At 49.2% G+C, this 14,610-nt stretch overlaps 1 pseudogene; it reads left to right on the top strand.

Moving 5' to 3' along the window:
- Positions 1-8,029: 8,029 nt before the first annotated feature.
- Positions 8,030-9,828, top strand: LOC147983050 (L-gulonolactone oxidase 2 pseudogene; annotated as a pseudogene).
- Positions 9,829-14,610: the final 4,782 nt, after the last annotated feature.

The following is a 14,610-nucleotide window of genomic DNA, read 5'->3' as shown; positions in this document are numbered from 1 at the left end:
TGTAATGGGAATAGTATGTGGTTACCGAAGGTTGTTCGGAGTCCCGGATGAGACCCCGGGCGTGACAAGGAACTCCGAAATGGTCCGAAGGTGAAGATCAATATATTGGACGAAGCGTATTGGAGTCCGGAATTGTTTTGGGAGTACCAGGTGACGACCAGCGTGACTGAAAGGAGTTTCGGAGGCCCCGACAAGCGTTGGGGGCCTTATGGGCCAAGGGGAGGGGGCACATCAGCCCACTAAGGGGCTGTGCGCCCCTTCCACCCAATCTCACGTAACCTGGAGAGGTGTGGGTGCCTCCCCTAGGGCAGCAGCCCCTCCCAGCTTGGGGGCCAAGTTTCCTAGGGCCGGGGGCACCCAAACCCTTCTAGGGTTTCCCCTGTGGCCGTTGCCCCTCCCCTAGGGAAACCCTAGGGCGCCTCATCCTCCCCCCTTCCCCCTATATATAGTGAGGGAGAGAGAGGGCAGCTGCACCCTTCCCGTGGCGTAACCCTTCCCTCCTCTAACTCCTCATCTTCCTCCGTAGTGCTTGGCGAAGCCCTGCCGGAGAACCACGAGCTCCACCACCACGATGTCATGTTGCCGGAGTTCTCCCTCAACTTCTCCTCTCCCCTTGTTGGATCAAGAAGAAGGATACGTCCCCGTGTTGTACGTGTGTTGAACGTGGAGGCGTCGTCCGGTCGGCGCTTGGATAGGATCTTCCGCGATTTGAATCGCCGTGAGTACGCCTCCATCATCCGCGTTCTTGTAACGCTTCCTCTTAGCGATCTTCAAGGGTATGAAGATGCACCCCCTCTCTCTCGTTGCTAGCATCTCCTAGATTGATCTTGGTGACACGTAGGAATTTTTTTGAATTATTACTACGTTCCCCAACAGTGGCATCATGAGCTACGTCTATGCGTAGATTCTATGCACAAGTAGAACACAAGTAGTTGTGGGCGATGATTTGGTCAACTTGCTTACTGTCGGTGTCAAAACCGGCGGATCTCGGGTAGGGGGTCCCGAACTGTGCGTCTAGGCTGGATGGTAACAGGAGGCAAGGAACACAATGTTTTACCCAGGTTCGAGCCCTCTTGATGGAGGTAAAACCCTACGTCCTGCTTGATTAATATTGATGATATGGGTAGTACAAGAGTAGATCTACCACGAGATCAAGGAGGCTAAACCCTAGAAGCTAGCCTATGGTATGATTGTTGTCTGATCTATCGACTAGCCTGGCCTCGGTTTATATAATGCACTATAGGCCTAGGATAACAAGAGTCCTAGCCGAATACGCCGGTGGGGAGGAGTCCTTGTCTTGATCACCAAGTCTTGTGGAACCTTCCATGTATGCAGCAGTTGTCCGAACTGGCCCATGAGTATACGGCCATGGGGGTCCTTGGCCCAATCTAACAGATCGGGAGACGACGTGGTGAGTACCCCCTAGTCCAGGACACCATCAGTAGCCCCCTGAACCGGTCTTCAAGTTAGGGACGCTCCTCGATTCTTCCGAACTGTTCTTCATCTTCGGTTGACGGTCTTGAAAACTGGTTCAACAAATCTTCTCATCTTCGATCTTGAGGATCGCCGAAATGCATTCGGCGAGTTTACACGTCGGGTATCCGAGGAGCCCCTTTAAGTTTCCAGCCTTTATCATTGCCTTATTTTTATGCCACACCTCGGGTTTGAAGTTGTTCCCGGGAGGCAGTGTCCTCTTGCGTCTGAGCTCTAACGCCAGACTGCATTCGAGGTATCTTTTGCAGCCGAGCACCAATGCCGGACCGCTTCCGAGCTCCAACGCTGGAATGTATCCGAGCTCCAACGCCGGACTGTATCCGAGCTCCAACGCCGGACTATATCCGAGGTGTCACAAATCACCTTGGTTCAAAAAAGTTGAAGGAGTTTAGCCGAGCTTAATGCCGGAAATGCCCTCTATGGAGCCAGCCACTAGCGCCCGAGCTTTATGCCGGACTGCTTCCGAGGTGGTGCACCACCCCGACTGTGGGCCGATTTTTTGTCAATATTTTTTATTATTGCAATTTATTCTCTGCCGAGATATATGGCCAGTAGCCCTCAAGGTGTGTATCGGTCTAAAACCCGAGATGCACCTGAAGGATGACGTAAGACCGCTGATCCCAGTAGCCGCTGAGACTCAGGTTGATTTGCAAAATCGGCCTGAGGATCAAGTCCTAGCTCGGCAGAATACTTCGGGACACAAAAAGCGGCGTGCTTAGTCCTCGAGACTCAGGTTGGGTGCGGCCGACCAACCTGAGGATCAAAATCTCCTCGGCAACTGTATTGCACTTAAATTTTTCTGCATTGAACAGGCAATGTAGTAGCCCCCGAGACACTGGTCGGGTGGCAACACCAGATCAGGGGATCGATGTGCCCATTTAATATTTGTAAATAATAAGCCCGAAGCCCAGTAGCCCCCAAACCTTAATGCGGGCACGGGTGGCCGAATTAAGGATCAATATCCATAGTAAAATCACAAATTATGTGTAATGACTCTATGTATCCAAGTACTTTACGTCATTAATGCTCGGATCCGCATTGTACAAAACTTTGTTGACCGACCATCGGCTTCCACCTCCTCGGCCAGTAGCCGAGGAGTGTTTGTCCTACTTTATAAAGCCTTTATGAGCGCAAAGATTTACGACAAACAAGGCAATCTGGCCATACAGTTTTATAAACAAAGGTACGCAGAGAGTTATATTATTGTTTAACAGAAGAAATGTCTTCCAAAGAAAATAGTCCCGCTATCGGTTCCTTTCTTTGGGTTGTCATGCTAAGCATGATCATTAAACCTCAGCTCTAATGTAAGAGCAAAATATTGAGAATTTTAGTTTGGGAGGCTAGTTAATAGCCCCCGGTAGTGTTCGGCGACAGTCGGGGTCAAGCCGTAAACACTTCAGCCAATGTTATGAACGGCCCATCATTTAACATAGTCATCAAATCGCTGACCAGTTTACGCTTATTGTGAAAGTCAGTTTTTGGCTTTCTCCACTGAGGTGCTTAACCATGTGAGCTGGAAGCACAATCGCAGTGGTTCTCCCTTTGCACGCCTAGCCGAACAAAACGGAACGTAGGAAGCAAGTGCAGGAGCCGGGCAACCCAACTATTGACCGAAGACACAATTCGAAACCGATGCATATATAGAAATATCTGAGAATGTTTTTGTCGAATCCCTAAAGGTGTCCGGCGTTGCACTGCGAGACTAATGCTGGAAAAGCACAAATAGTTTAAAAGTGCCAAAAAGCTTGGAAAACCAAGAAACGTCAGTAAAAACATGACGTCCGAACAATATCAAGTGTTCGGTGCCAATCCGAAAGTTGGTCTTAGAAAAAAGAAGTGCTTCTGTCGTGCTTTAACATGATACATCCTATCTCAAGACTTCGAGCGGGTCAGCCTACGGCTTCAACCTCCTATCCCGAGGGCGGAGTACTTCTCATCAGGCCAGTTTAGCAAACTAAACTCTAGCGGCTTTGAGAGAGAAATTAGGCTCTCCGGCTAGTGACCGCACACTTGTGCCGAAAAAAGGAGTGATAAATAATAATAATAAAACTTTGCAACGACTAAGAAGAAGAACACTTATTATAAAACGGCTCAAATAAACTTAAGAGCCCCCAAGTGACTTGGGTAGAAGAATGATTGCATGTACCGAAGTACTTATATCATGTCTATGTTCAACCGAACTTTAAACGCGTCTTAACCGACCGTCAGCTTCTCCCTCTTCGGTCAAGGACCGAAAAGTGTTATATACTCCATCGGTCGAGAATATCGACGGTGTTTCCAATAACCAGGCAATCAGGCCATAAGGCTGTAACAGACAAAGCGCGCTCAGGAAACTTATGCTATATTACCGTGAAGTGTAAGAAGCATCTTCGAAGAAAATAGTACCCCCACCGATACCTTTCTTCGGTGCTCATTGTTATTATGAGACTTGTGCAATAGATTTTTTGTACTCATGAGTTCCGTTGTGTGCCGACCATCATTGAAAACTATAAGAGCGCTAGCTTTCGGCTTCACCCAGTCTGAGGTCCGGCTCGGGCGACCCGATCGTGACAATAGCAGAGGTGCTCCCTTTACTCCCTAGCCGAACAATCGGGAATGTAGGGGTAAGCACAGGAGCGAGGCAACCCAGCTTGCAAATCGCTTAAGTCAATATGGTGCATATTCTGGCGTAATACACGAACAAGGAACGAAGCCGTACAAGTATAATCATATGCAAGTGGAAAAGCTTCATGAAGGAAGCCCCCAAATGAATCGGGTATTTGAATTTATGCGTCACAAACAAAGTTTGGACAAGGAAATTTTTTACAAGCAACTTTTTTTCAAAAAAGTATAATGCTTGGTCGAACCAAACACAAGTTAGAAATTAAAGCTTTGAGCATGAAAGCGACTTAGCTGGTTAATGTGTTCGGTATTGATGACGCGGTCCGAGCTTGATGCGGGGCAAATTCCATCCCCCAAGCTGGTCCCAAGGTGGCGGAGCGGAGAGCTCGACACGCCGAAGTGGTGACATAGCACGGTCAATGCAGACCGGCAGAGTAACGCCGAAGTCCCCGGATCATTTTCCTGTGCACAAAAAATAGTGCAAACTGGAGATAATAGTAATAATAATAATTAAAAAAATGTTGCATAATAAATAATTTATGCAAAGTGAGGAATAGAAGAAATATGGCCTGGCGCCAAAGTCAATGTCGATGCAGGGCGTCGGCGTGATGTAGTAAAGGCGTGGCAAAGCCTGAATTCACAGGTCGGTCCGAGCTCCGGAAGCGGCGTTCACCGGACTATGTACGGAAATTGATCAAACCACCACGCAACCGTCGTTAATGCGGTCACCATTTGATAGACCTGTGAACATATCATGGACAAACCAGAGTAATAATTCCTTGGGAAAAATGAACCTAGACAAGCAAAAAATACTGGGATTAATAGCACCTGGTTTATTTGTTGTAGCAATCCGAAGGAAGGTGATTCCCAAAATTAGGACTCGCTCCGCACACCCATTGCCTGATGGGCGATAAAACGACGACATGGCAATGCTGGTAAAGGTTGACTCGCCGAGGCAAAGCCCTCGGCCCAGCTAACGTGACGGAGCTGGTCGGCTAGTGACGCCGAAGTGTCCGAAGTAGGTTGATGAAGAGATGGCGAAGCCCCCGGTCCAGCCGAGATGTCAAAGTAGGTCGGCGTGAAGGACACCAGCTTGAAGAAGCAATAGTGCGGCCCTGTTGATGCAGGTCGTGACGTGGTCGATACCGGCTTGATGAAGCGACCGTGCGGCGATGCCGGTATGCCCGCTCCGTGTAATCCGTGGGGCGGCGATGTTGATGATGATTTATCCTTCGCGATGTCGGACTCTTGTTCGGCTTGCCGAGATGATGATCCGAAGAAGTTGAGCTCGGCTAAGGTGACGACATGTCTAGCGCAGGTCGGCAGTCGTGGAGTAATATTGCCGGACTGGTTTGACACCAGCATGATGTTGAAGATCATGTTCAAAAGATCTTAAAGTTAGTGGGATGTGTTCGGGAACAAAGCACAATACCCCATACAAAACTTCCTTCAAAAGGGATGTCTGAAATCCCATTCATAAAAAAGATGAACTCGGGTCGGATTCGTTTTCGCGCAGAAAATAGATCCGAAAAGTGATGCACTAATCGGAAGGTTCCCAGAGTTTGGACGGTCGGATTGAGCTGAAATTTGAAGGGGTGGTAGATATGGGAATTCCGCAGCCGATCAACGGTTGGATTTTCCAAAGGACTTCCAAGCTAGAAGCTAGACACCACTCCCTAAACTCGTCCAGATTCCCGTCCAGATTTGAAACAGCTCCGGTATATCATAGATTGCCAGAGATTTCTCCATCGGAACTCGATGAAATTTTGCATGGTTGTTGTAGACTCAATTCCGCACAATCCCACCGAAGCAATCGTCAAAGCGATACTCGAGGAGGTGGTGGCGGCAGATGCGAGTTCGCTGTCCAAAAAAACAGCACGGTCGTTTGAGGGCAATGTTGATGTTGAGCCCCCGAGCTCCATAGATGATTCCTCCGTGATCTTGATAGAGATCGGAGTTGATGTTTGATGAAGGCCCTCGTCCGAACATGGTGATCCGAACACGGGGTGCAATTCTTGGTCGAACCAAGGTGACCAGTCGAACTGGTGACGAAGACGCCGAAGTCGCAGTTGATCTGCAGGCGAGCCATCGATCTTTTGTCGATCACACAGCGGAACTCTCAATGAAAGCACCAATGTCGGTGTCAAAACCGGCGGATCTCGGGTAGGGGGTCTCGAACTGTGCGTCTAGGCCGGATGGTAACAGGAGGCAAGCAACATGATGTTTTACCCAGGTTCGGGCCCTCTTGATGGAGGTAAAACCCTACGTCCTGCTTGATTAATATTGATGATATGGGTAGTACAAGAGTAGATCTACCACGAGATCAAGGAGGCTAAACCCTAGAAGCTAGCCTATGGTATGATTGTTGTCTGATCTATCGACTAGCCTGGTCTCGGTTTATATAATGCACTAGAGGCCTAGGATAACAAGAGTCCTAGCCGAATACGCCGGTGGGGAGGAGTCCTTGTCTTGATCACCAAGTCTTGTGGAATCTTTCATGTATGCGGCAGTTGTCCGAACTGGCCCATGAGTATACGGTCACGGGGGTCCTCGGCCCAATCTAACAGATCGGGAGACGACGTGGTGAGTACCCCCTAGTCCAGGACACCAACACTTACCGTTACTAGTCCTATCTTGATTTGGCGGCATTGTGGGATGAAGTGACCCGGAACGACCTTACACTTACGCTTACGTGAGACAGGTTTCACCAACTGACATGCACTTGTTGCATAAGGTGGCTAGCGGGTGTCTGTCTCTCCCACTTTACTCGGATCGGATTCGATGAAGAGGGTCCTTATGAAGGGTAAATAGCAATTGGCATATCACCGTTGTGGCTTTTTCGTAGGTAAGAAACATTCTTACTAGAAACCCATAGCAGCCACGTAAAACATGCAACAACAATTAAAGGACGTCTAACTTGTTTTTGCGGGGTATGCTATGTGATGTGATATGGCCAAAAGGATGTGATGAATTATATATGTGATGTATGAGATTGATCATGTTCTTGTAATAGGAATCACGACTTGCATGTCGATGAGTATGACAACCGACAGGAGCCATAGGATTTGTCTTAATTTATTGTATTACCTGCGAGTCAATATAAGCGCCATGTAATTACGTTACTTTATTGTTAATCGTTAGCCATAGTAGTAGAAGTAATAATTGGCGAGACAACTTTATGAAGACACGATGATGAAGATCATGGTGTCATGCCGGTGACGATGGTGATCATGCTACTTGTTATGTCTTACCATGTTTGAAAAGGATGGTGATCATGCCGGTGACGATGGTGACCTGCGAGTCAATATAAATGATGAGGTGGAGGAGAAAGAACTCATAAGAAAAGGCTTGTCTTAAAATAAGACAAAAGATGATCTCATCTCTTAGCATAATATGTCTTGCCACGTTTTTAAGAATAGCTAGTTATTAGATATAAGGCTAATAGACAACTTATTGTAAATTTTTTTTATTATCTTTAAATTACATGAAAGACTTAAGATAAGACTATGTTATCGTACATGCCTTCAAGGCTCTCGGCATACTTTGGATCACGCATGATCTCATGTTTCCATAGCTTTTGCCGCGATCCCATTTTTGGTTTGCCGAGAGGCGAACTCGGCTCAGAGAGCTTTTGCCGCGATCCCATGTTTCTGTACTCGGCAAACATGTTGGTTTTTTTTTTCCAGCAGTGAGCTCAGCGACAATTGTTGATTCCTACTCTCTTTTTTCTATCTTCCCGACCATTGGAATCAAAAGGCCCCTAATTTCAATTGCCTGAAACTGGTAAAACAATGTGATCACATGCTGTACCCAAGCATCCAGGCTGCTGTTTCCTAGTACCTGCCAATCAGGAAAGAAAAGGAAAAACAACGGGAAGTCTCCTCGACGCCTACTAAGATCTGGAGAACCGCCCAAGCACTAGGCACATGCATGCATGGCAATGGAACTTGTGGCGACTCTCCTCGTGGGGCTTCTCCTCCTCCACCTCGCCGGATCCAGTCCTCCGCCGGCTCCGGTGGTCTGCGCCCGCGGAACGTCCGACTGCACGGTCACCAACGCGTACGGCTCCTTCCTGGACCGTGCCACCTGCCGCGCGGCGAACGTCGTGTACCCGCGCACCGAAGCGGAGCTGGTCGCGGCCGTGGCGGCCGCGGCGGCGGCGAAGCGCAAGGTTAAGGTGGCCACCAGGTACTCCCACAGCTTTCCCAAGCTCGCGTGTCCCGGCGGCCGCGACGGCACCATCATCAGCACCCTGCGGCTCAACGGCACGGTGAGCCTGGACGTCGCTGCGCGGCTCATCACCGTGGAGAGCGGCGTGCTCCTCCAGGACCTGCTCCGGGCAGCGGCCGCCGCGGGGCTCGCGCTGGCGCACTCGCCCTACTGGTCCGGCGTCACGGTCGGGGGCCTGCTCGCCACGGGCGCGCACGGGAGCTCGCTGTGGGGCAAGGGGGGCGCCGTCCACGAGCAGGTCGTCGGGCTGAGGATCGTGACGCCGGCGCCGGCCAGCCAGGGCTTCGCGGAGGTGAGGGAGCTCGGAGCCCAACACCCGGACCTGGCCGCCGCCAAGGTCTCCCTCGGCGTCCTCGGCGTCGTCTCCCAGGTCACTTTGGCATTGCAGCCGCTGTTCAAACGGTCGGTGACATTCGTGGAGCGCGACGACGCGGACTTGGAGGACCAGGTAGCGGAGTGGGGCCGCCTCCACGAGTTCGGCGACGTGGCGTGGCAGCCGGGGCGCGGCAAGGTCGTGTACCGCCAGGACGACCGCGTGGACGTGTCGTCGCCGGGCGACGGCGTCAACGACCACCTCATCCTCCGGCCGAGACCGGCGCTTGGGCGCGTCGAGGCCAGGCGCGCAGAGGAGCTGCTGGAGGAGAACGGCACCGACGTCGCCAGGTGCGCGGCGGCCGCGGCAGCGGCTGCTGCTAGTCAGCCGCAGCCGCACGGCTTCACCAACGACGGCGAGGTCTTCACGGGGTACCCCGTGGTGGGGTACCAGCACCGCATGCAGGCGACCGGCGCATGCATCGACTGCCCGGAAGACGGTCTCCTCACCTCCTGCAAGTGGGACCCTCGCCTCGGGGCCACCTTCATCTACAACACGGCCATCAGCGTCCCGCTCCACAAGGCCGCCGCGTTCGTCGCCGACGTGAAGCGCCTCCGGGACCTCAACCCGCGCGCGTTCTGCAGCCTGGACGCCAGGGGCGGCCTACTCGCGCGCTACATCAGGGCGTCGTCCGCCCACCTCGCCAGGCCGGAGGACGCGGTTGACTTCGACCTCGCCTACTACCGGAGCTACACCGCCGGCGCGCCCCGCGCGCACGCGGACGTCATAGACGAGCTCGAGCAGATGGCGCTGCGCAAGTACGGCGGCTTACCGCACTGGGGCAAGAACCGCAACTTCGCCTTCGATGGTGCCGTCGGCAGGTACCCGAAGGCCGGCGAGTTCCTGGAGGTGAAGGGCAGGTACGACCCCGATGGGCTCTTCTCCAGCGAGTGGAGCGACCAGGTCCTCGGCATCAACGGGACGAGCCCGAGCGTCGACAAGGAAGGCTGCGCCATGGAAGGGCTGTGCGTCTGCTCCGACGACTCGCACTGCGCGCCGGAGAGGGGCTACCTCTGCCAGCCGGGGAAGGTGTACAGAGAGGCCAGGGTGTGCTCGTCCTCGTACCAGACAGCCGCCGGCGCGCTCCGGGATGAGCTCTGACCTCTGAGAATTTATACGAGATTCAGGGCCGGCCGTTTCACTTTGAGAATCTGTATGAGCTGCTGGTGCACAAGCATTGGTCCTTCTATTTTATACTCCCTCCGTCTCAAAATAAGTGTCTCAAACTTAGTATTCCCTCCGTTTCTAAATATTTTGTCTTTCTAGATATTACAACAAGTGACTACATACAAAGCAAAATAAGTGAATCTACACTATAAAATATATCTACATAACTCCGTTTGTTATAGTCCATTTGAAATGTCTAGAAAGACAAATATTTAAGAACGGAGGGAGTATAATTTTGTACTAAAGTTAATATAAAGTTGAGACATTTATTTTGAGACGGAGAGAGTACTACTTTTTAGTATCACTTTGAACCTTATAGATCGTTTGCATTTTCAACTCGAAAACTCATGCTTGTGATAACGAACTTGTAGGTTTGCATCACGGATGCTGTCGCCGGTGGGCATATATGCATGTTTTAAGTGGTGGAACTCATGGTTGTGAACTTTATGATTATGCTTGGTGTGAATTTGAAACTTTGTTGGATATGTATGCATGTGTGAACATGTGAACTTGTTTGTGAATTTGGTTATGCTTTTTGTTGTGAACTTGGTGGAGATGTATGCATGTGTGAACTTGTTGGATATGTATGCATGGTGGAGATGTATGCATGGTTAACTTGTGAACTTGGTGGAGATGTAAGCATCTTGTTGTTTGTAAGCATCTTGTTGTTTGAATTGCATGGTTAACTTGTTCCAACAGTGGATGAGCTGCGTCAGAAACTACAGAGCCTTGCAAGCGACCTGGGAAGGTGGAGCCATGACACGTTTGGAAGTGTGAGAGAAGAGATAAAATCTTTGAAGAAATCTTTGGATGATCTAAAGAACGATCCCTTGAGGACAGGCCCCTCACATGCAGAGCATAAGATCAACGAGAGGTTGATCGAGATGTATCATAGAGAAGAAATTATGTGGCATCAGAGAGCGAGAATTGAGTGGCTTTCAGCGGGAGACAAAAACACACAAAAAAATCATCTGCGAGCCAGTCTCAGGAGGAAGAAAAATATGATCAAGGCGCTTCAGAATTCGTTGGGAGTGGAGATATCCGATCTTGGAGAGCTAAAGGCGTTGGCTCACGATTTTTATCAGTCCTTGTATCTCTCCGAGGGGGTGCAAAACATGGACGCTGCATTAAATCATGTGCCACGCAAGGTGACAGCAGCAATGAACATGGAGCTATGTGCTCCATACACTAAGGAGGAAGTCAAGACTGCTCTGTTCCAAATGTTCCCAACCAAAGCGCCGGGGCCTGACGGTTTTCCTGCCCACTTCTATCAGAGGCATTGGGACGTTTGTGGTGATGAGGTAACAAGCATAGTGCTGAGAATTGTAAGCGGTGAGGAGAGCCCAGAATCCATCAATGACACCGTGCTTGTATTAATCCCAAAGGTAACTACTCCTACGGTCCTTGCTCAATTTCGTCCTATAAGCCTGTGCAATGTTTTGCATAAAATAGCCTCAAAAGTGATAGCCAATAGATTGAAAGTGATATTACCTGACATAATATCGGAGGAGCAATCTGCTTTTGTCCCCGGAAGGCTCATCACTGATAACATCATTTGCGCATATGAATGTTTGCACTTCATGAAGAGGTCCAGATCAAAGTCCAACAGCTTCTGTGCTCTAAAACTGGATATGATGAAGGCGTATCACAGATTAGAGTGGGACTATTTGCGAGGTATCATGACAAAATTGGGTTTTGACGGTCACTGGATAGATATTGTCATGGGCATGATTTCCTCAGTTTCATTTTCAGTGTGCTTCAATGGAGAAAAGCTAGAATCGTTCAAGCCTACATGAGGTATCTGGCAGGGAGACCCGATCTCCCCCTATTTGTTCTTGATCGCAGCAGAGGTGTAAGTGCATCTAGTGCCACCCCTGGTTGGTTTTGGAGTATTGACGACAAACCTAGTTGAGGGACTAATGTGTTTTTGAGAATTGCAGGATAACACAGGTAGAAGTCCCTCATTGATTCGGTTTTACTACCAGAGATGACCCCTAAAAATGTATGAAGACATTGAAGTCAAAGGTGGTGTATGAAGATATTCACACTGAAGACTATGACAAAAGAAGACACGTTATGAAGCCTATGGAGCTCGAAGACTTAGATCTTTCGTAGTTCTTTTTCTTTTGTGTTGAGTCATAGGAACCACCGTACTGTTAAGTGGGGTCCAGGAGAACCAGTCAGAATGACTGAAGTGATGCCTAAACCAAAAACCTATGTCTTCGAGTGAAGACAATGAGAGCGAATCTTGTCCAGAGTCGGACAAGTCAGCTTTGCTTGTAGCCCAAGTAAAGTTGCCATGAGAGTTTGAAATCTGACCGTTGAGACACGTGTCAGTTCCTTAGTGACCCAGGGTCATTTCGGACAAATCAGGTCGGGTTGCCAAGTGGCTATAAATAGCCCACCCCCTACAACCATAAACGGTTGGCTGCTTAGATTTCAGTGCACAGCTTTTGTCGTTTGAGAGCAACCCACCTCGAAGCCTTTGAGAGAAAATTCCTAGTGAGGAGAAAAGCCCTAACCACCCAGAGCCAGAGAATATTGGGCATCACTTAAGTCTTCTTGTCTGTGTGATCTGAAGACTTATTACACTTGAGGACTGTGCATCCCCAGACGGTTAGGCGTCGCGTTCAGAGCATCCAAGAGACATTGTGGATTGCCAGTGAATGAAGTCTGTGAAGGTTTGGGAGTCTACCTTGAAGACTTACCAGAGTGATTGGGCGAGGACTATGTGACCTTAGCTCAAGGAGAATACGGTGAGGACTTGGTGTCCTAAGCTGCGTGTTCAGGACTGGGTGTCCGGGACTGTGTGTCCTAAGGTTTAAATACCTAGCCGCTCCAACCAGACGTACAGTTGTCACAGCAACTGGAACTGGTCCAACACATCATTGTCTTCAACGAGTCACTGGTTTCATCTTCACATCCTTTTACTTACTGATTACTCATTGTGAAGTCATTGCGTGTCTGTTCTATCTTTTGTCTTCACAACGTGAGTGTATGATCTGTTTGGCTTCATAGTATCTTCCTACCTGATCCTAATTACACTACAGCTATTTGTCACTGTGCTTTCACTCTGTTGATACTTGACCATGGCTTGCCTAGTGTAGTCTAACTTCCGCTGCATAGTAATAGGCATATCTCTACTGTTTGTCTTCATAACTTCCACGTTTTGAAGACTTTCATAAAAATCGCCTATTCACCCCCCCCCCCTCTAGTCGATATAACGCACTTTCAATTGGTATCAGAGCTAGGTGCTCCCTTGTTCTGTGTGATTCGGTTTAACCACCTGGAGTTTTAGCTATGTCGACTGCAGGGATAATCAAAGTCTCCGCTGCGTGCCCCGTCTTCGATGGAACTGAATATCCCTACTGGAAGAATAAGATGCGTATGCATCTTGAAGCCATTGACGTCGACCTATGGTATGTCGTCAAAAACGGCATTCCCAAGGCTGGAGAAGGTGTCACTGCTGCTGATGTCAAGAAATTCGTTCAACTGGACTCTACTGCCAAGAACATCATCTGTGGTCATCTGACCAAAGGACAGTATGGCCGTGTGAGTGCTTTGAAGACATCCAAGCTAGTCTGGGACTGGCTCTCCAAGGTCAATGAAGGCATCTCAACCCAGAGAGATCAAAGAATCAGTGTCCTTCGCAATCTCTTCAACCGCTTCAAGCGAAATGACAATGAGAATGTCCAGCACACATTTGACAGACTCACTGACATCACAAATGAGCTTCAAGCCCTCGGCGCTACTGAGATCACCAAACATGAAGTCGTCAAGACGCTGCTAAGATCACTTGATAGTTCGTTTGACATCCTAGCCCTGATGATTCAAGAACGTCCTGATTTCAAGACACTCGGTCCATCTGACATACTTGAGAGGCTCAACACACATGAGTTTCAGCTTTCTGAGAAAAGAGATATCTACGGTCCAAACTATGGGCGAACTCGTGCCTTGAAGGCAAAAGTTGTTTCCTCATCTGAAGAAGAATCTGACAGCAGTTCTGATGATCCTGAAGACATTGGAAGGGAACTTGCAATGCTAGTGAAGAAGTTCCAAAAATTCACCAAGAAGAAAGGCTTCAGAAAGTCTTCACGATCAAGCTCAAGGAATGATGAAGCTTCTGCTCATGACTACAAGAAGAAAACATGTCACAAGTGCAAGAAACTTGGCCACTTCATATCTGAGTGTCCACAGTGGGACAATGAGAACAAAAAGAAGAAGAAGAGCAAGGAATATGACTCTGACGACAAGAAGAAGAAGAAGAAATACCCAAAGTCTTCTTCCAAGTCTTCCTCAAAGTCTTCATCACACAAGAAGAGCTCATCTGGCAAGGCACGTGCGTTTGTTGGCAAGGAAATGGATTCAGAGGAGGAGTCTGCGTTTGAAGAGGCGGAGGTGGAGTCTGAGGAGGAGTCTGATTCTGGCATTGCAAGTCTAGCTACAGCATACGTCGCCAAGTCCATCTTCAACACTGAAGACAATGACTTCATCACCGACACCGATGCAAATGACAAGGACGACTCCACTCCCACCTACTGCTTCATGGCACGCGGTGCCAAGGTAAACAAACGCACTACTCACTATCAAACATCTAGTGACGATGACTCTGATTGTGATTCAAAACCCAGTTACAAAACACTTGCTAAAATTGCAACTGAACAGCAGAAAGCCATGGAACATATTCAAAAACTGTTAGACAGAAGCGATGATCTGTTGGGTGCTGAAATGACTCGATCTGAATC

This window comes from Triticum urartu, chromosome 2A (genome assembly GCF_056163025.1).
Source record: "Triticum urartu cultivar PI428250 chromosome 2A, HENAU_Tu73, whole genome shotgun sequence".
NCBI classification, from domain to species: Eukaryota; Viridiplantae; Streptophyta; class Magnoliopsida; order Poales; family Poaceae; genus Triticum; species Triticum urartu.
The sequence above is the reverse complement of the archived record's forward strand: the minus strand, read 5'-3'. Positions and strand labels throughout refer to the sequence as shown.